Source organism: Melanerpes formicivorus, unplaced genomic scaffold (assembly GCF_026170545.1).
Source record: "Melanerpes formicivorus ecotype bairdi unplaced genomic scaffold, bMelFor1.0.p_v2 SCAF_24, whole genome shotgun sequence".
NCBI classification, from domain to species: domain Eukaryota; kingdom Metazoa; phylum Chordata; class Aves; order Piciformes; family Picidae; genus Melanerpes; species Melanerpes formicivorus.
The window spans coordinates 8,509,095-8,529,992 of NW_027142376.1; positions in this window are offsets into that span (position 1 = coordinate 8,509,095).

Consider the following 20,898-nt stretch of genomic DNA (forward strand, 5'->3'; position numbering starts at 1 on the left):
CGCGGCCGGGCCCAGCGCGCAGCATTCCACAGGCACCCAGCGCACAGAGCAGGGGGAGGAGAAATAGTGCCCGGCTCCCAGGGCGGAGGGAGACGGAGAGTAGCAGCGCCTGGAAGCGGCTCGCATGGGGAGGAAGGCCGTGGCGGTGGCGTGGGGAGGCAGGGCTGGGCCGGGCCGGGCAGGGCGGGCCGGGGCTGTGTGCGGGGGAGGCAGCGGAGACACCTTGTTCTGGAGGTGGGGAAGAAGGAGGCGAGTCTTCGGCTGGGAGCGAAGTTGCTGCCTGAGGGTGGAGTAGAGGCGGCGGGGGGAGGGGATGCAGCTGAAGGGATTACTCCTGGGTCTTGCCTGGGGGGGTCGAGAGGCGAGCGTGTGCCCCCTCCCCCCATTCAATTTGGCGGTTCGTTGCCCGAGGTTTTTATTGTTGTTATTATTTTTAAACGCACGCCACGAGCTGTAGCGAAACTCGTCCTCTCAAGCGCTTGTCGCCAAGTCCGGGATCGAGGAATTGAGAGCCTCGGCGCCCGCCGAGCTGCGGCTCGGTGCTGCCCGGCCCTCGGCCCGGCCCTGCCCTGCCTTCGGCTGGGCTTGCTCCGGCTGAGCCCGGGAAGGGGGCGGCGGGGCCCGCTCACGTCGGCGGAAACGCCGCTCCGCTCTGCCCTTGTAAATACTTGTCGGGCAGCACTTGCCAAAGAAAGTCTCTCGTTGTGCAGGGCATTTTTGTTTGTTTGCTTGGTGTATTTTTATTTTTTTTTTAGTGGAAGAAGCGAGGTTTCCTCTTCCCCCTCACCACCTCCTGGCCTGCCCCTCGCCTCTCCAGTGAGCCACAAAAACAGGAAAATGCTAGGAGTTGCACAAGGTTTCCGCGGCGTGTGAAGGCACGTCCGTGGCAGCCTCTTCCTCGGCGTGCTGGGGCTTGCACGGCAAAATGTTGTACAGACTTTCTACCTGTGCTGGCTTGCACTGCCAAAGTCTGCTCAACATGCAGGGGGAAAAGAAGATCTGCATACCTCCCCCTGCACATGAAACACCGACTGATGCGTTTTTGTCAAACACCCACTGCTAGTCAGAGAGGGATTTTCATTCCCTCCGCCACCCCACCCCCCCAGTATAAATTTGTCTTTGGCACTAAAGGATGTTGGGGGTTGAATTCTTGGTCCTGCAGCCTCTTGTTTCCCACCAGCCTCCAGCTTCTGTGGCTCTTGCAGCAAGGAGACGTGCAGTTCATGGAGGGGGCACCTCTAGAGCTGTTTCTCCACTCGTATTTTAAACAGTTTCTACTCAGGAAGTTACACTTCTTGTTTCTTTCTTTCTCTTTTTCTGCCGTTGGTTTATGGAGTACTGTATAATGCTAGACTAAAGGATTTCCACTGTGCTTCTTGATTTTTGTGTCGACTGATTTCTTTTTTTTTCTTTATCAGTGTGTAAGATGGAATGGCTCCCAATGAGTGGGGAAAAAAGTAATGTAGGGCTTGTTCACAAACAGTCCCCCAACCCTCCCAGGTGAGGCTGGCGTGGATGTCAGGGGCACAGCCCAGTGGGGCAGGTGCAGGGCAGAGGTCAGCTGTCACTACAGAGATGGCTCTAAGAAGGCAGTGTTCATAAAAAAAATACCCTTGTTTACCTGCAGCTACAGGCCACATGGCAATCATCCACCTGCCTGCCTCCCTGGGCAGTGGGCAACCTCCCGTCCCCACTAGTAAGGAAATGAAATGCCACCTGGCCAACCCCGAAGCTGGATGTTGTGGAAATACAGCTTTCCTTGTCATGCTGCCTTCTCTTAGGACAGCTGCCTGTTTTGACAACACTGGCCAAACAGAGGGCAAGAACCAGGCCAACCTTGCAAAGCGAACCCTGCTGCAGCAGGGCCAGCAGGCTCATCGCCTTCCAGGGGAGTTAATTGGTGTAGCTATGAGCAGTAGGACCTTTCCATTCTTGACATCAGAAGTTTGATTTCAACTTTTGATAAGAATCAGGGAAAGTATTCCTGGAGATCAGTCTGAGCTGGTCCAGGAATACTGGAGGGGGGGAAGAGTTAATTTCTTTGTCCACCTCTCTTTCTCAGCTGCCGTCGTCTACAACATTGGGAAAATCTGTTCTGCCTCGGTGTCACCCTCTGTAAACTGGGAATATTCCTACAGACAGAGCCCTCCTTTTAGATCCCTGGATCAAAGGTACTCTGCAAGTTCAAAGTGCTGTTTCCATCAGGCATTATTGCCAAATTCGCTATAAGCAATTCCATTGGGTACTTGATAACAACAGGAATCGGTCAAACCCCCTTGATGCATTGCATGGTCCCAGATACCTTTCAGAGCCTCTTTGTGTGCCATCCCACCCCCTGAGGTCTGCAGGGATGGGGCTTTTGGAGCCTGGATTTTTCAGGAGCAGGAGGGCTGCAGTCCGTGTCTTTGCTTCTGGCCCCCGAACCGTGGACTGCTTTTCCTTCCGAGGAGGACAGCTGGAGCTAGCCCTTTAAAAACAGGTTTAAAACATACAGCTTTATATACATAGATAGAAAAAAAATTACATCAGACCTTTAGTACCTCATGCTAAGCTCTTGTTGATTTTTGCTTACATTACTCTTGCATGGTTTGTTGTCATTTTAATCTGTATTTGATTCACTGCTAAGTGGTGAGGATGCTTTCCGATCTGGACCCATTGCTGACAGAAATTTTGTTCATATTAGCTTGACAATTTTTAGCTATTAAGTAGCTAAAAAATTTCCTACAATTTCTCCTTATAAAAAAAAAAAAAAAAAAAAAGGAAAAAATAAAAGCAAGAAGCTACCCAGGAAAACTGAGATGGTAATAGCTGGAAGTGTGGCAGCTTTGATTAACTCTTCATTGTAAAACTCTTCTTTCAGTTGTAAAGCTTTCTAAAATACAGTTTGTCTTTCTGAAATACATTCTGGGTTGGCCTTTTTTTCTTTCTTTCTGTTTGGTTTTTTTTGGGTGTAAATGCAGCCTGTAGTGGTCCACTCTGAACACAGGAGGAATAAATGTTTTACCGGCTGTTACCGTCCAGGGCTTCACGAGTGTACTCAGGAGCAGTCTGGTTATTCATCCTCTTCCCTTTTCCTTTCCTCCCCTAAAGCCCCGTGTGTGTGTTTGCAGCTTCAGGAGTTTCTTTGGAGCAGTTTTACGCTTTAATAGGTTTGTTTTGGTGGCTGTTTGTTGGAGGAGTACGCTGCAGACATAATTTTTTTTTCTCCAAAGGTCAAGCAGTCTCCTAACATGTCCATTGTGTACCGCTGCGGTAAGAAATCCTCAGTGCAAAGCAGCGCTTCATGGTTACATTTTAGAAGATAATGATTTAAATCTTTTTTGTTAGCCTCTTTATATTTTTGTCTTTCTTTTTTCTTTTTTTAAAACATCCTTAGTACTGCTTTTGGAGACTCAACTTTTAACAGGGTAGAAAGCAGGAAGCCCATTTATTAAAACCAACAAATAGCTAAAGGTAAACTTGGTCACCGTGCCTGCTGGAAATCCTGGCATTTGGCTGTTAGTATTAGTAAGGAGCACACTAACAAATGAGTGGCCACGGCTTTAATAATAAAGGACAAAGTAAAATTACCAATTGCAGAAACATCTAGGGTTCTGGGCCTGGATCTTTTATTTCCTGTATGGATCTTAAAAACATACGCATCATTGGCTTCTAACCCTGCGTGTTCTAGGAACAGAGACAAGGATCGACGACAGATATTTTTTCAGACTGACTAAATATCTATTCACATGTCAGCAACAAAAAATAATTCATTGTTCTGATTAAAGAAATATAAAAATAAATTAAAAAAACCCAAACCCTTCTTCCAGCAAAGAGATGTTTTCGTGTATTACAAAAGTCACTTTCTGGCTTTCATACGGGAGGGAAAGGGAGAAGAGAGGAGCTGCTCGCAATATTTAAGCACTCTTTGAGATCTGGGACTAATCAATGTAACTTCTCCCTCATACCTGAGACCTAATAGGTGTCAGCAGCTTTGCTCTGGTAAAGCAGCCAGCGAGGCCATTCCAGCTCTGTTTCAAGAAAACAAAATAATACATGTTAAGTAGAATTAACCCAAGGCACAGCACCAGTGAGATTTTGCTTTTCTCAGAAAGTGATGCAGGTGTGTAACTCTGGGTCATTTAGAAGGGCAGAGAGACCCTACAAACTGTTAATTAATACAGAAGATAGCGATATGGATATACCTTGTAAAGTGGTTGGAATGACCTGAAATGCAGCAGTCTGTAAATGTTGCTGCCAGCATCGCAAATAGAATTGGCCATCGATTTGGTTTTGGTTTATTTTTATTTTAAAGCATGTTCTTGCCCTCAGTGCTGCTGCTTTGGATGTATGCAATGTGCTTCCACGTTCCACTCCTTCAGTTCAGTACCTGTGAATGCCTACAAGAGTTTAACTTCACTTATCGGGTGAAAAAAGTCTCCAGCTGATGTAGCAGCTGAGGCATTGCACATCACCATATCTGACTACTGGCATGTTGAGCACTGGAACAGAATAAACACAAAGCATTGTGTCTCCCAACACATAGACTTTAATTACTGCTAACCAGACATCTATCAGGATGGCTTTATATTCCAAATATATTACACAGAAATCCACAATGTTGTTCCTTCTCAAAATGCCATTATCAAGGGCACCTCAGCTCTGAAGTTTTCCTTTAACATTTCTCCACGTGCCTATCTCTAAATGATTGTGTATCTCATACTCCTCCTTCAAAACCACTGCAATGGTGGTGTTCAGGCACAAAAACAGGCACACAGGCAAAAACAGTAAGGGTGGCAGAGGTGTGGCGCCTACCTTCGTCTTCCCTAATCACACTTGGTCCACATTAAATCCCTGGTTTCTTGAAGCTGTAACCTTTGAATTGTCACTACTCTAAACATAGAGCTGTACTCTTAATACAGATGTCTGTCTGAAAAGGTGGTTGGTAGAGAAATTTTCCCTTTTCTCTTCCAGTGGCTTTAGGCCAGATTTCCTTATTCCAAGCAATCAATTCTAATGTGTAATCTTATAAGATAGTAAATCATTAAGAGCTGATTTTTCTGTTCAGGCCACTCTTAATTGCTGAAACTCTAAGCGTATCAGGGTGGGAGCTGCATCTGAACAAATCGCCAAGCAGGCTGGCCACGGATTTTCCTCATGCTGCATAAAAATGTCCTCTTCCCTTTCTAGCTGTAAACACCTCTGGCTGGCTAGAGGCTCGGCTCTCCTACTGCAGTCCAGTCATCTTAGGAATCCACTGGGCAAACGAATTTCAATGACCACTAATCAAAAGGAGGTAGCAGTGGTAGCCTGCCTGCACTTATGGCAAGGCAACGCCGTGTCTCTTAACGACCTGGTTCTCCATCTCTCACCCACCCGAGCTATGGGCGACACCATGCTCCAGGCGCGTTTGCGGGCACCATGGAAGAAAGGGTGGGAGCGATGGAGGCCACAGGCAGAAAGCCCAGCGCCACGACGCCCTTCCAGTAGGTTTGCCTTCCCTTGTCCTTTTCAGCTGGGGCTCTCAGGAATCATCACTCCGTCCCCCTTTTTATTTCAAAATGGTTGCACGTTTGTCATTCACGAAAAGGTTAAAGGCGTCTCCCATCGCAGGAGGGATTATCTTGGCGGAGGATTCTGGGACTGCAGATGTATACTGCGGCAAAATCCTAAATTCATCGGCAAAAAAAAAAATCATCTCCAGACCCCGGCTGCTAAAAATAATAGAATTATAGTCAATGGTTGATAAGATTAAAACATAAAGCCATTGCTACCTTCCAAAGCGCTCTAACACCAGGAGTCTTTTCTCTTAATTCGTTTCTTAAATAATGCAAATTTTAAAGTAGCTTTTCTATCCCGAGCACGCAGCGCCATGAAATCGATAATTTTTGATCTTTTGGTTAGTAGGCAACATGGTGAGCGATTGCAGGGACTGCAGGCAGCAGACATCTTCCTGTCAGCTCCCAATTTTCATCTTGTTTTTGAGCCCATGGAGATTTGCGGATGGGATGCAGCCAGCTCTGGCTCCAGCCGGCGCTTTGCTGGGGGGACGCGAGGCAGCCCCCTCTGAGCTGCGCCCATAGATATAGATATATGGTTTTTAAAACAAGAAGCATTACTGGATTTTAAACAAAAAATTATGTAAAAAGAATGGCTGGTGTGATTATAATCGCATCATGCAGGGTCCACGGTTTCCATTTAGTGAAATTTCGCAGAGGGCAACTTCTTAAGAACATCCCTGCTGTGCAGAGTGAAAAGCATGAACAAACCAAAGACAGAATTCATCTGTGTTTATATTTTACAGACAATGAAAAACCTACTCTTTGTATGCCTTTTTTTCCACCTTATTATTTCACGAAAACTGCAGCATTTTCCCCACCCCCACCCGTACACTCACCGCCCCAGCACTGCGGTGTTCGGGCTGCCTTGCTTGCTTTCTTTCCTTCTTTCTTTATTTCTTCCTTTCTTTCCTTCTTCCATGCATTCTTTCTTTATTTACTTCTTTCTTTCTTTCTTTCTCTCCTTCTCTCCTTTCTTTTTCCCCCACCTCGTCTTTTCTGCTGTCACAAATTCTGCACGCGCCATCTTTGGCTATTGTTACTCTTTTCTAATTTCTCCTGCCCATTCTCTTTCAAATCAGCTAATAAACAGAAAGCTTAATGCCTGATTGATGCCTATGTCTATATATTCTCCTGACCTTCTTCTGCCTGTGACATAAAATTTCACAAATAACCCCAAACCAACGCCCCACACCCCAAAATTTCTCCATTACCATAACCTGTTGTATGCAGTGGTGATAACAAACATTATTAACATAATAGCAACAGCTGCAGCCTAAAGAGAAGCTATGAGATAATAAATATGCTACAACAAATTAATTTGCTGCAGGTGCTTGTGCTCTGAACTGCCTAACCCAAGCCATTTCAAGTCTGAATACAATTATTATTCCCCCCACATGCTAAAACAAAGTGCAGAGCAAGACGTCCTGCTATTCTACACACATTGTCCTGTCCCCTGAACATTTGCACCATTGGCACAGAGCGGAAGAGAGGATTTTTAGAACCTTAGGAGAAAGCTCTGACATTTACAATAATTTCAGGAGGCTCCAAGTCATGCCCAGGCTTGAAGAGCTAATGTCTGTTTACACATCAGCGTGCACCTATTGTCTCTTCACCAGGGCTCCGTAGGCACCCAGGCGCCCGAGTGTTACCTAGGTAGGACTAGCAAGGCAGGGGCTGTGAACACCTCCTTAGGAACAGATGTTTGGAAATGTTGATGGGTTCCTTTTGCTTCACAGCAGAGAAAAAAAAAGAAAATAAACTCTCTTGGGCTTGTATAATATCCAGTGAGCTAAGAGGAATTTTTCCTGGTTATTCTCCTGGTCGATGCAGTGTTTGTGGAAGCCAGTTCCTTGTTCCCTTACAGGCATGCACCAGCAGCATGTTGCACCATTCTTCAGACTACAAAGATGGGAAGTTAAATGAAGCTAAGTGATCTCTTTTCACCTGGGCACCATCATGTAAAAATGAACCATGTGCTTTTTGATTTCTCTTCCTTCCCCCCCCCCCCCTTCCTTTTTTTTTTTACTGCTGACAAACCTAATCGTGTGAAACCCGGCACAAAGGCAAAGTGAAGTTGTGATGAGTTCATGATTGCTTTCACTGCTACAGTGTGCACAGCTTCGGTGTCTTCTTCTTTGCAAATTAGAGAACTTGTGTGTTTTAAAAGATTGGGCTCTTCTCACAGAGCAACATTGAAATGTTCTTTCTGTGATCTTAGAAAAATAAATACAAGTGTGGTGTGTATCCTAAGAGAAGCAATCAAACTAATTCCTCGCACGGGACACGTTTCCTCGGCATTTTGGCGTGGCTTTGTAGCCACCAGAGAAACTCGACCAAGCCTTTTGCTGAAGCAAGGCGGGCACAGGGCTGTCTGGGAGGGTGGTGCAGAGAGGTGCACTGACACCCCATGGATTGTGCAAACCTTGGTGGTGGTGGCGGTGATGAGCGCTTGCTCACATGAGGCGGCCCGGGGAGGTCAATGGCATTGCTGATGAGTGAGTGCAGGCTTGCACAACCCCTCTCCAAGCTAGAATTTGCATGGCTCAAAGCCCTTTTACCCCAGGAGGAAAACCTGTCATCAGTTCAGGAAAGATGTAGATGCTGTGCAAGGGAAAATGGGCTTGGGTTTAACGCTGCTTTTCTGTCAGACATTTCTTTTGTTTTCTGTGGCTTTTTCACATCTACGCCAAAGGTCTACTTTTAAAGTTGTTAGCTGGGCTCGGTCTCCATCTGTCTCCATAACTATTTTCTCAAGAGTAACAACTGGGACATGAATTCCTAAAATGGAGGCATTCAGGTCCATAATAGCTCATGGTAATGAGCCTCCCAGTCATCATCCAAGTGAGTAAACAGCAGAGCATTTCTGCAGATGAAGCACAGGGCAAAGATGTGCTTTTTCAAACTCCTGTGCAGGGATTTCCACAGCCTTGTGTCTCCTCTCTCTCTCCTGAGGTGCTTCAGGCTTTGTCCCTCAGACCTTCAGTACCAAGCTCTTAAGAGGCAGGTTGCTATTTATGCTCTCTAAGGATGTCCACCTTTTGCTGGCAGGTGATTTCAGTGGGTGATTTTATACGCTGTTGATCCTTCTAAACGCTTCCTGCTGCTGAAGCATCCAAGTACCTGCCTAGCTCAGATTATCAGGATCACATCCCACAAGGTGGGCAAATAGAAATCAAAACTGGAGAGCCAAAGCAAAGCTGAGGGGCAGGTTTCCAGGTTATTAGGCAGCTAGTGGAGTGCTCCACACCATCCCTTGCTCCTGCTCTGCTAGCTGATGCTTTTGGAAATTTGCTGCCTGCCGTGCAAAACCACTTACTTGCTATTTAGCAGGAAAATTGGGAGAGAAGCCATGGGTGACCTAAGTCTGCACAGGACAAATGCACATATCAGAGAAGAGTGACTTCACACAATACAGCATTACAGTGGGAATCATGGGGTCTTCGTCAGCAAAACATATGCAAATAGCTTTGGAGGTGCTACACCACCTGATTAATTTAAGAGAGGGGAGAGAAAAATGCAAAAAAAATGTTCATTTTTACAATCCAAAGCATTCTTCCCTCACCAAAGAATGAAAAAGGAGGAGGAGGGGATCTACCAGCCAGCTCTGGGGAAAAGCAGATCAATGTAAGACAACCTGGGCAATGCAGCTAGTGTCACTGGCAACTTTTTATTGCCCCGTGCAAGGCTGTAACAGAGCAGAGGCTGTTTTTTGGGAGTCTTGGAGGGTTCCTCCAGGCAATCAGAAATGGATGTTGTACGGCTGGAGGGTTTTGGGATGGGGTCTGGGTTCACAATTTATGAGCTCTTCTGGACAAGTCAGTCTTGCTGTCATTGCACCAGATTACCTCCAGCACAGAGGGATGTCTTGCAAAGTGTCTTTGGGTGATTAACTCTGGGCACCAAATCCTCTAGAATCAGGAGTGGGGAAAGGGCTTTGCCAACAGATTTACCTATCCCCATGCAGGGGCCTGCTGCATTTGAAATACTACAGGGTAGACACTAATCTATGGTTTCTGGGGATGCCCTAGGTGACCATCAAGTTCCTGCTCCCATTTAGAAGCCATGCAACTTCTCAGATTGCTGGGGTTTTTTAAGCTAGTTAATGCCACTGCCACACAAACAATGTGGTAAGGTCTCCTGATGTGGTGGTGCACAGGATGAAGTGACTGGAACATGGCTGTGCTTGTGCTGCATAGGGAAGAAGTGGCTGGTCAGGAGGTCTTTCTGTGGATGTATCTGCAGTGAGAAGAGGGGAAAAAAAAGCCAGAGGAGAAGGAGGAATGTCAGCTGCCAGCACAGCCTCCTTTGAAGATCTCCACAACCGGAGGGAGGATCAGGTTGCCAGCAAACTCCCTCTTGTCAAAACATCCTGCCCCTAAAAAAGGGAGAGTGGAGCACAGATTGCCAAGGGCCTTTTCCAGTCGCCCTCTCACCCTGTGAGCTTCCCATCCTGCCGCCACCATCGCGGAGGGTCCTGTGACTGGGTAATAGTCCCCAGAGTGGCTCTGCTGCAGCCAGACCAAGAGACAGAGGCACAACCCTGTCCATGTAACTCTCTAACCCTCTGCATTTAGGAAGCAAAGGCTTTCACTTTTTTATTTTCCTGCTAGTGGCAATAGGCAGCACATGGGCTTTTATGTGCTTTGGAAAACATTTGTTTTGAACATATTGTCATGCCTGGGTAATGAGCAAGTTTCACCCATGTGTGTTGTTTTGCAAGCTCAGGCTGCATTATTCAGTGAGTGACCGCACAAATCGCAGGGTCAGAGATGGGAGAGGGGAAAATGGCTGAGAAGGAGCAAAAATAATGATTTTTTTGGCATGAATCTTCAAACTGGTGAAGGCTTGAGCAAGAAAAAAGAAGCAAAGTTTTTGGCACGGAGACAGTTAAATACGAGCTTCACATTTTTGAGGAGTGCAGATGATCCAAATCCATTCGTTATTTGAAATTCATATCTGGTCCTGGGCAAGAAGTGCAAAAACTGATACTGACTTTTAGGAACGTCCCTCAAGACCTCTCTACACCTACATTCTGTTGCTTTTCCTTTCATCCTCTTGTCAGTCAATACTTAACCCTTTTGGCTCCCGACCTTCCGATGGTGAGAGGGCTCAGGACAGAGCTGACAGATAGCTAAAAAGGACCTTTCTGCATATTTTCACAAACCAAAGCACCATGCTTGGTTTACTGTGATTTGTGGCTTGCATTAGTGCACGTACCCAGGAGCTTGTTTGCTGAGGCATTAAGGCTCTCCAAACCTTCCCTAATTTGTTTCACAAATACATCCCACCCACCTTCCTTCCTTCCTTCCTTCCTTCCTTCCTTCCTTCCTTCCTTCCTTCCTTCCTTCCTTCCTTCCTTCCTTCCTTCCTTCCTTCCTTCCTTCCTTCCTTCCTTCCTTCCTTCCTTCCTTCCTTCCTTCCTTCCTTCCTTCCTTCCTTCCTTCCTTCCTCCCTCCCTCCCTCCCTTCCTTCCTTCCCTCCTTCCTTCCTTCCTCCTTCCCTCCCTCCCTTCCTCCCTTCCTCCCTTTCTTTCCTTCTTTCTTTTCTTTTCTTTCTTTCTTTCTTTCTTTCTTTCTTTCTTTCTTTCTTTCTTTCTTCTCTTTCTTTCTTTCTTTCTTTCTTTTTTCTCTTTCTTTCTTTCTTTCTTTCTTTCTTTCTTTCTTTCTTTCTTTCTTTCTTTCTTTCTTTCTTTCTTTCTTTCTTTCTTTCTTTCTTTCTTTCTTCTCTTTCTTTTCTTTCTTTCTTTCTTTTTTCCTCTTTTCTTTCTTTTCTTTCTTTCTTTTCTTTCTTTCTTTTCTTTCTTTCTTCTTTCTTTCTTTCTTTCTTTCTTTCTTTCTTTCTTTCTTTCTTTCTTTCTTTCTTTCTCTTCTTCCTTCCTTCCTTCCTTCCTTCCTTCCTTCCTTCCTTCCTTCCTTCCTTCCTTCCTTCCTTCCTTCCTTCCTTCCTTCCTTCCTTCCTTCCTTCCTTCCTTTCCTTCCTTTCCTTTCTTTCCTTTTTCTTTTCTTTTTTTCACTTAATTTTTCTTTTTTCGAATTCTCTCTTGCATGCTAGATCTGCTGTTTAAAAAGCACCCCCATCTCAAATGAGCAAGTGTGAAAGCGTATAGATGATTTGTACAGTTCCTGAGCCCCCCAAGCAGTCTCGGTTTGGACAGGAGCACACAATGCTGCTCAAGAAGCACTGACAGCATCCTAAAAAAATCCTCTCACCCAAATGGTGGCAATTGTGTAAAACACTGACAAAACAAACCCAAATGGCAGCAAATGCCTAGCATAATGACTGAACAAAAATATTCAACCAGCTCTCCACATCCCAAGCATTTCTAAGTACACACCAGTCGCAGGCTCCAAGTCATTTCCTTGACTGTTGTTTCAGGAGTGTAAGGAAATTGTTATGGACAAGGTGACAACAACACATCGTGGTGCAGCTGAGAACCGACGAGAAGCAGCTGCACATCAGAGAGAAAATGTGAACCAAGAGGCTGATAATGAGTGTGGCAAGTATTTTTTCTTGCTTATGGTTGGAAAAGCCAGCAGAGCCTCTGTCTGAAGACAAAGCACAGAGTAATGTGATCACCAGAACCCCCTAATGGGGACCCTGTGATGTACAGAAAATGTATTCCTCTCAGTACCTCTACATGCTGTCTTTCAAGGGTGCCTCCAAACTGCACTGGGGATGTGATAGCATCAGCACAGTGAGATATGGGCAGAACTGGACTTGCTGGTTTGTTATGATTGCTCTGATTTGTGCTGTGATTATTTAATATGTGTGTTACAGCAGCTCCTCAGAAGCTCAGCTAGAAGCCGACACTCCGCTGTGGCACGGCAGACACTGCTGAGGCTCTGCTGGTGCTCTGGGAAGCCTGCAATGCATGGAAAGAAGTGACATGCAGAGGGTGGGGAGAGCAGGGCCATAATTATAGGTGGGGCTGGTAGTATTACATGTTATTAAGGGCTTGCCTGACACTTCCCATTTTAAGACCTGTTTTTAGTGGTTTGTAACTACTTAGTAAACTTTAACCATTTGTCTTTCACTAGACTTCTGTCCTTGACTTCCAGTGCTGCTCAGTCATTAACAGGCAGGCTTATTTCCTTCAGGCTTGAGGGATGGCAGGGTTGGGGCTGATGGAGGGAGCAGCAGCTTAAAAAAATGATAAAGATCTTCTCACTGTGCATCTGAAACAGGGACTAAAACATTACAGTGTCACCCTATCTGCTTGCACTCAGCTCCCTAGCTGCATCCATCCGGGAGCTCCTCTCTAAAATTTGCCTTACTGTTCTGCATTTGTCCAGCACCTCACACAGCTGGGTGCTGGCCCACACCTGGTACTCCTACAAGCAACAGCAGTGCCCAAACCCACTCTGCTTTTGCTCAGGACAAATGCTTTTGGGAGACAAAGAAAAATTCCACGTCCGGAAATCCTTCATGGTCTCTTTCTTATTGATTGTCACCCCATGAACTGCTTACCTTTCCCCTCCTATTTCAGTGTCTCATACTCATGTGTAAGTGGCTTTTCTTGTCAAGAATATGTCCTTTTAGTAAATGTTGTTTCTAAATATAAAAAGGCCATTTTCAGGCTCTGTTTAAGCAGAGACACGGTGCTGCTCGGGGATCGAGCCGAGCAAAAGCTTATTCCTTCTACCTGTGCATTTGGAAGCAGCACAGAGAGGAAGGGAATGAGCCACTGAGTTCATGTTTCCACTGGAAATGCAGCCCAGAATGCCAGGATTCATTAGGATTGTTACACTAAGTCAATATGACCTTTCCCTTTGTATTTTGCTTCCTTCGATTGACTTGAAATTGGACTCAGCAGCCAGCACCGCGCTGGAGACTTCGGCGTTTCTTCAGCGCAGGTCAATGTGTGCGGGGGGAGCATTGTTTCAGCAGTGATTTTTGTTACCTAGAAAGCCTCACAGGCCATTTCAGCCATCTCCTTTATAGGCAGCATTTTTCACCCCCATTAAACTAAAGAGCTGGCAATCCTACATAATTTGGCCTTTTGGAATCAACAGAGACATGCCTGATTCCCTTCACAACACCCAGCTGTTACCAGCCTGCTCTGCACACCCAGAGCCTAATCCTGCAGTCTGTTTGGGGTTCTTGTGCTTCAGTTTGCATGGTAATGATGAGCATTTTTTCTCCCCCAGCAAACTGAACATTCCTGGTATTTGCAGGGTCGGTCCCTACATTTAACCAAGTCAGTAAGGAAAAAGTTTAAAGGTTGAATCACAGAATCACAAAATGGTTTGGATTGGAAGGGACCTTGAAGATCATCCAGTTCCAACCCCCCTGCCATGGGCAGGGACAACTCCCACTGGCCCAGGTTGCTTAAGGCCTCATCCAGCCTGGCCTTGAACACCTCCAGGAAGGGGGCATCCACAACTTCCCCTGGCAGCCCGTTCCAGTGTTTGAACTGTTCCTCTTGGGATTAAAGATGGTTTCCTAAATGCAGACTTGTGTTTTCTCCTTGTAACCTGGATATGGAGCATGTAATCTATGGCACACTTGTAGAGTATAATCATACAGAAAAGCCCTTGGACAAGAAAAGCAAGCAAACAATGCTGGATCTCAGCAAACCACAGATGTGCTTCAGGATCTGAGTGTGTGGGCAGATGCAGGAGCCGACAAACATGCCATACATAATGCCATTTTCTGCAGAGTAAAAAAACCCAAACACCAAACACCACCAACAAAACAAACCCCATCACACCCTCTAATACATCTGATGTGACCTAAGATCTTCACCTGGCTGTAAGTTTTGATTCATTGATTCTTCCCTTCCCAGGTGGCCTCTCTAGCTTTCAGTGATGTAGCAAAACACATCTCACTACCCTTCTACCCTTCCTCTTTGGACCATAGCCTTGACACACACATAACATGCACAGAACTGCTGCAGGGGTCAAAGGCAGGGTAGTGTGCAGGGATTGAGAGGAGAATACAACCCTGTCCCGCTGGTGCTTTTCCTCAAATCAGGTGGAAGGATGGTGTTTGCAGGGCATGATTTGCTGGCACCATGCCAGCCTCATGCCAGCTGCTGGAAATGCATAGTAATAAGCCTATTTTTCTATGCAAAAGAGCTTATTGCTAATAATTTCCTTCACCTTCTAAGCAATTAGCATTTTCAGGGTGTTTTTAATCAGATGTTTGCGAGAAGCATTTTATTTTCTTTCTTCAACACAGTGTTTTAATGCAGTACTAATGGCTATCATCTCCATCTGACTCATCCAGCCTAGAAAGTAAAGCTAAAGTAAGAGATAAAATGGGAAATATTTCCCCAAACAGCTTGATTTTTTTCCCTCCTATTTGCAATTAACATGAACAAACTGCACAATAAGAAATGGACTCTGCAAATAGCCAGGCTGTAACCATTTGAGATTAAGGTATGTGCTGTGGGGAGGGGACAGCAAATGGTGAGTGAACCTGAGTCAAGAACTCACAAGGCAGATTCTTCAGAAGGGATGCACAGGGGCACTGCTGAAGAGCCCTGTTCTGCTCAAATATCCATTTGGGGTGTTCTGGTGTAACCAGAGGCATGGTGGGAGAGCCCCTTGCAATCCCTGTGAGCATTAGACAATCTCTGTGCCTTTTCATGTGGTGCTACAGCTGCTTTAGTACTGCTTTAGCACTATTATTATTATTCCTCAACAATAAGGAGGAAAATGAGAAAAAAATAAGTAAGTGGCCCACACCAGTCTGGTTTCCAGGAAGCATGCATGCATCTGTATCACAAAGCAGGCACTGGAATTGGCATAGGACATCAGGAGGCCCTGGGGGCTAAACTCTTCATAAAGACTAAAACTTACCAGGAGCTGGTCTGTCTTCTACAGCAAGGCTGAGTGGGATAAAAGAACCTGAATTTCTTGCTGCTCCTATGTGTGGCTAGACAGATCTTCACCAACAATCTCATGTCATTCATGAGTCTAAAATACACATTAACATTTTAAAATAACAAGCAATAACTGTGTGAGCTTCAGGCTTTCCAAAAGCCTATTTCTGGCCTCATATATCGACAGCCTACTTCCTTGTACACTGACATCCCCAGCTGATTTTGCTAGCTGAGCATTTATTGGATCCCCCCATCCCAAGATGATATTTCCAGTCTAGAGAGGCTCTCAGACAGTTGTGTCTTTGCTCTCTCTGGCTCTCTTTGCAAGAGATAAATCTTTGTTTAAGCAGGAAGTGCCAGATTTATTCCTAGCCTGTATGATGGAAGAGAGCTGGTTCGATTTCACCCTTCAGGTCCTTATCATGCCCAGCAAGATACTATCACAGCAAGGGTGAATTCCTTTGGCATCTCACTAGCATAGCCTGGAACTGTCCTCTGGAGCATCAGTTTTGGAAGACAAGTCAGTGAAAGCATCTCTGATGCTCCTGGTAGGGGGTGGGGGAAGAGAAAGGAAAGTTCAGAGTGGGCTTCTGGGACTTACAGACCAGGAGGTCAGAGGTACTGCTATGCTTAACTCATCTGAACCTCTTCTAGAAGGAACCTAATCCAATCTAAAAGTTGCCATGGCCAAAGAACCCAGCAAAACCTTTGGGAGATCCTAGCAGTCAAACACCAACACTTCTGAACACATCAAGACTAGTCTGAACTTGTCCAGTTTCAATCTGCAGCTCCTGGGTGGCGTTACACCCCTGTCTTCTACACCACACAACCCAGCAGGAAGCTCTGTTCTTACAGACTGATCAAACCAGTCCTTCATTTGCTCTGTGATAAAGTGTCAGCCTTTCACTGTACAGCACAAGGGTTCCACACCTGCTCTGCTTCACAGCTTGCTGACACACTTCTTGGCCACAGGCATCAGGATGAGTGAGACACAGCAGCTGCATCTCCACTGTGCCTGAGATCCATTCAGGGTGATGCAGTGGGCTAAAGCTATTGGGCTTTTTGACCAGCTGCACACATGATAGCCTCTGGGACACCATGGCATAGAAGGCTGGTGTTCCTCAACAGGAACTCATGTTCTGGCAGTCTCTGTGTCCCATTGGAGGCCACAGGAGGCACAGGCACATGGTATGCATGCTCATGGCTGAATGCCACACATCTGTACAGGTCACCCATACAGATGCAAGTTAGATCCCCATCCAAGTGTTGGACAGAGCCATGATTTCTGCTGCCTAGCAGGTCACCAGGAGTGGAGTCACTCCCAGGAGACAGGCTGCTTTCACAAAATGAGGCTGCAGGGTTGTTAGGATTCACAGATGGGCTTAGGCCTCTAGAGGATGAACCAGTGCCAAAGTACAAAGTGCAGCCTCTGTATACCAAGGTTCTCCCAGCCTTGTCTTAGGGACTTGCTCTTTTGGTCATTGCATCTCCTCAGAAATTGGAACACTCCTGGAAACATTCAAAGTCAGGTAGGGCAGGACTGAGCAACCTGATCTAATTGAAGATGTCCCTGCTCACTGCAGGGGGGAGGATGGACTAAATGACCTTTAGAGGTCCCTTCCAGCTCAAACCAGTCTATCACTCTATGATTTGATGCTTCTATAACCAGGCTGTCATTACTTTGCAGGACAGAATCCCTGGTTCTTTAATGATCTCCTACAACCATAGCTTCTTTACACCTTTATGCTGGGGTGCCTCAGAGAGCATGCTGTGTGCTTGCATCAGTGACCTCTCTGCTTTCTTCACCTCCAGGCTTTGTGCCAGCTGCCAGCATTATCAGCAAGGATTTGATACTCTCTTCCAGGTCACTGATGAAAATGTAAAGTATCTCAGCTGCTTTTGTTAGCAGAAAGGGCCCATGGGACTGTACCTCACCACTTGTGAGTTCTTACAAAGTATTTGGGTTTGTTATTAGCTCAGCCACAAACTGCCACAAAGGTAGGCTGCCTAGGAAATGCCTCCTGCTGACATCCCTCTGGTATTCTGGACTACAGCTCCACTGCACAGGGAGAAGAGATTTGCACATACTGAATTCACTGTTACCACTCTGACAAACAGCATAATCCCTCAGAGCTGGCTCCTGCATAGTCACTTCAGTGTGTTTTTACTGACCCTAGAAACAGAACTGCAGATCAGGATAGCTGAGAAGATGGAAAACAGCTTACCAGACCCTTCCTTCCTCTGGGCTGATACAGGCTGCCTGGAAACCCTTAAAAGATGGGCTCCAACTTCCAGGGTTTGGTTCAGTTTTGTAGTAACTAGGACAGCCTTTTAAAGGTTTGGATTAAGAGAGGAATGTGTTTTGAAGGAATGCAAAGAAAGGAAATTCATTTTTGTTTTGCACAGCAGCCCAGACAGATACCTCTCTGTGCAGGGCACAGACAGATCTACCTCAGTGATGCTTTCATGCATCAGATGCTACTCAGAGGGAGTCAGGCCAGGCTGCAGCCCCAAACAGATGGAATACACTTAATGACCAGCTGAAATGTGAGCCAAGCTTATCTGATTTGAGACACTGTAATGCCTTACCTTTAAGATCTTGAATCAGAATTGTGCTGAGTCCCTGCTGCCCACTGCTTCCAAGGCAGAGCCATGTTCGTGTTGTGATTACGTCTGTGTCTTCTTGACATACCCAAGTGCTATCAAACCAAAGTTTGGAAGTTAAGTTCTTCTCCCACTTCATTCAAGCATGGGATTTCAATTTGTCTGGGTTTCTGCATTTTCAGAAGCAGCAAAGCCAAAGAGAGGAGCTGTGTGTTTTGCTCTGGAGGTAAGGGTTGCCTGCTGCATCACACAGGGCTAACGCCAGGGAAGTTCTAGCTAACAAAACTGTGATAGCGTCAAATGCATTTCATGGTTTCCTGTGAGGGGGACAGAATGGAGCTGCTTGAAGGCTCTGCAGACATTAAAGGCTATTCATATGCTAGCAACATGGATTCTGTGTGGTGCTGCATCTCCAGGCTTACTGCTGTCAAAGCATCTGTAGCATTTTCAAGGGGTGCAGCATGAACAAATCTGAGCAACTGCACCCACCAGAGCCTGCCAACAAGACACCTGGAAAACAAGAAGTGGGTTCTCAGGTCAGGCTGGGGTTTCTTTATTACCATAGCATGTTACATGCCCATACAATATACAGGGCACAGACCCCAGCACTTCTGCTACAAATAAGATTCAGTAAGAACATATATTTCATTTCCCACACTCCAGCAAGTGTGCAGTTCTGTGACTTTGAGTGAGAAATGAAGGCTGGCTAACATGTTTAACTCCATTTCAGTTGTCTGAATGTCCGTATCTGCTTCTCCCTAGTACATGCCACAGCTGTTCCAGTACCTAAATACCAACAGACCTGGCAGAGCAAGGATAAACCCTTGAGATATCTCGTGCTTCCCCTAAGAAAAAGTTTATCAAATAACATCCTGCTAATATAGAGACCACCCAGCTCTTCCCTGTGCTGCCATACACCTGCAGCTGTCATTTGTACAACACGCACAAATGCATGGAGACTGAGCACAACTGAAATGTGATTGTTGATGGCCACACACCAGAGCACCTCATATTCTTTTGTATATCAACTTAAAGAGATTCCACCCTGACTAAATACTAGTTCCCACCACCCCCAAGTGGTTCTCCCATGATTAATACCTCCACGAGGTTCTGCTATAATTTAATCTATTATAAGCAATGTCATTTTATCAGCGGCGTGCCACATGTAGTGCCTGTGCATTTGCTTAAAGCCTAATTAACCTTCAGCATGGCATGGGTTAGTTAGTGTTGAAGGCTTGAGTGCTGGGGTTGTTTCAGCTTGTGTTTGCTTTTAACACCGACCTTTTCAAATCCCCTCCCAGATAATGGGATACGACTTTTCAATGGCAGATATGGCTTTCAAAATGATTCAGCATAATCAAAGATAAAACAACTGAGGAGCTGAAAAAAGCAAATAGTGCCTCTGACTTAAAAGGGAAACAACTATCAGTGCCCCTAGCGATTGTCTAATTTGGAGACATTTGAAAAAGACAGGTCTTAAGAGGGAAGGGAAGAAAAAGGAAATTACAAAAAAAGGGGGAAAAGCTCTTTGCTGAACTCACTGCTTCAGAGTTGTGAATTGCAGCTGGCACAACGTCAGAGGGATGCAGATAAACCCTATCTGATGTAAAGCTTCACGGCATAGAGCTACCCCACCGGCAAATCTGAGCGGGAGAAGCCAGCTCAGTCTGGACCAGCAGCCTGCTTCGGGTGCCCATGGCAGCTGTAAGCCCACCTCACCAGCCTGGACAGGAGGAGTTGGGTTACACTGGGGGAAGAACAGCTCGGATTGCAAAAGAGAGCTGGGGGGTGCCCTGCTCTGAATTGTGCTCTGGGTTCGAAAAGCTTGGCAAGACCCATGCTTGTGCCCTGCAGTCTGAGCTCTGCTCTGGCCTGCCAGAAAGTTCTAGAGACCCAAAATGAGGCAGCAATAGAGCTTCACCAGGCTTAGGAGACACCTAAGAGCTGTGGCTCTGGAAGGAAGATCTGCTTGTGGGGCAGGGTGGGGAGGTCAGTTCATACAGAGAGCAGTCATCAGCACGTGCCAGAAATAGGTATGGGCTCTGCCTTTTCTAGCTAACTTCCCAGGTTTTATTTGCAGTATCTGGATGCCATTTGTTTAGTGCCACCCTCCTTCCCATTCCTCCTTTTTAAAGGGTCTTTTGGTGGTGGACATACCAGGAAATCATCACTTCAGCATACCCCAAGGCTCAGACAGCAGGTGGCTAATAGAAGCAGCACAACTGTATTTGTTTGGGGGTTTGAATCTTACACATGTAAGCAAATCCATTGATCATTTGGAACCTCAGTCTCTGTCTGTGAAGGCTGGGGGTTGCCCATGCCATTAACATGCACACTGAAGAGTTTTGGCTGCTAAAAGTCTGTGAGTGGTATGCTCTCTGGTGTGCTCTCTCAAGGGAAAGTCAGGCTTGGGAGATGAGGTTTGACTTCATTGACTCCATGTGACCTTAGACTGCTGCTTAGAAGAGTTTGCTCTTTGTTTCTCCAACTGTCAAATGAAGATAGTGATTCTTACCCATTCTTAGGACAGGGCTTTGAAATTTAGAAATTAAAATTTTATTTATATTCAAGAGGTTTCCAGACAAGGAAAATGAATGATTTCCATAAATGCAATATATTTCTGCCTTGCATGATGCCATGTCTAATTTCTGGCACTCACATCCATGGGTGTGAGAGGCAAGTACTCACAGCCATTGTGTATAAACACACAGTCCTGCTCCACAGCAGGCCCCTGGGGGGATTTTCTGTGCCTGTGTTACAGATACACAGCACACCACTGGAAGAGAAGGTGAACCTTGCCCATCTCACATTTGTGGGGCTGGCTGCCTTTGTAATGCTCTCAGATAGCAAAGCTGGTAATATTTGGTGTGACTTTTAAAGGTCCCTGACTATCAGTCTGCTGTCTCTAGTTAAATAGGCACATTAAAA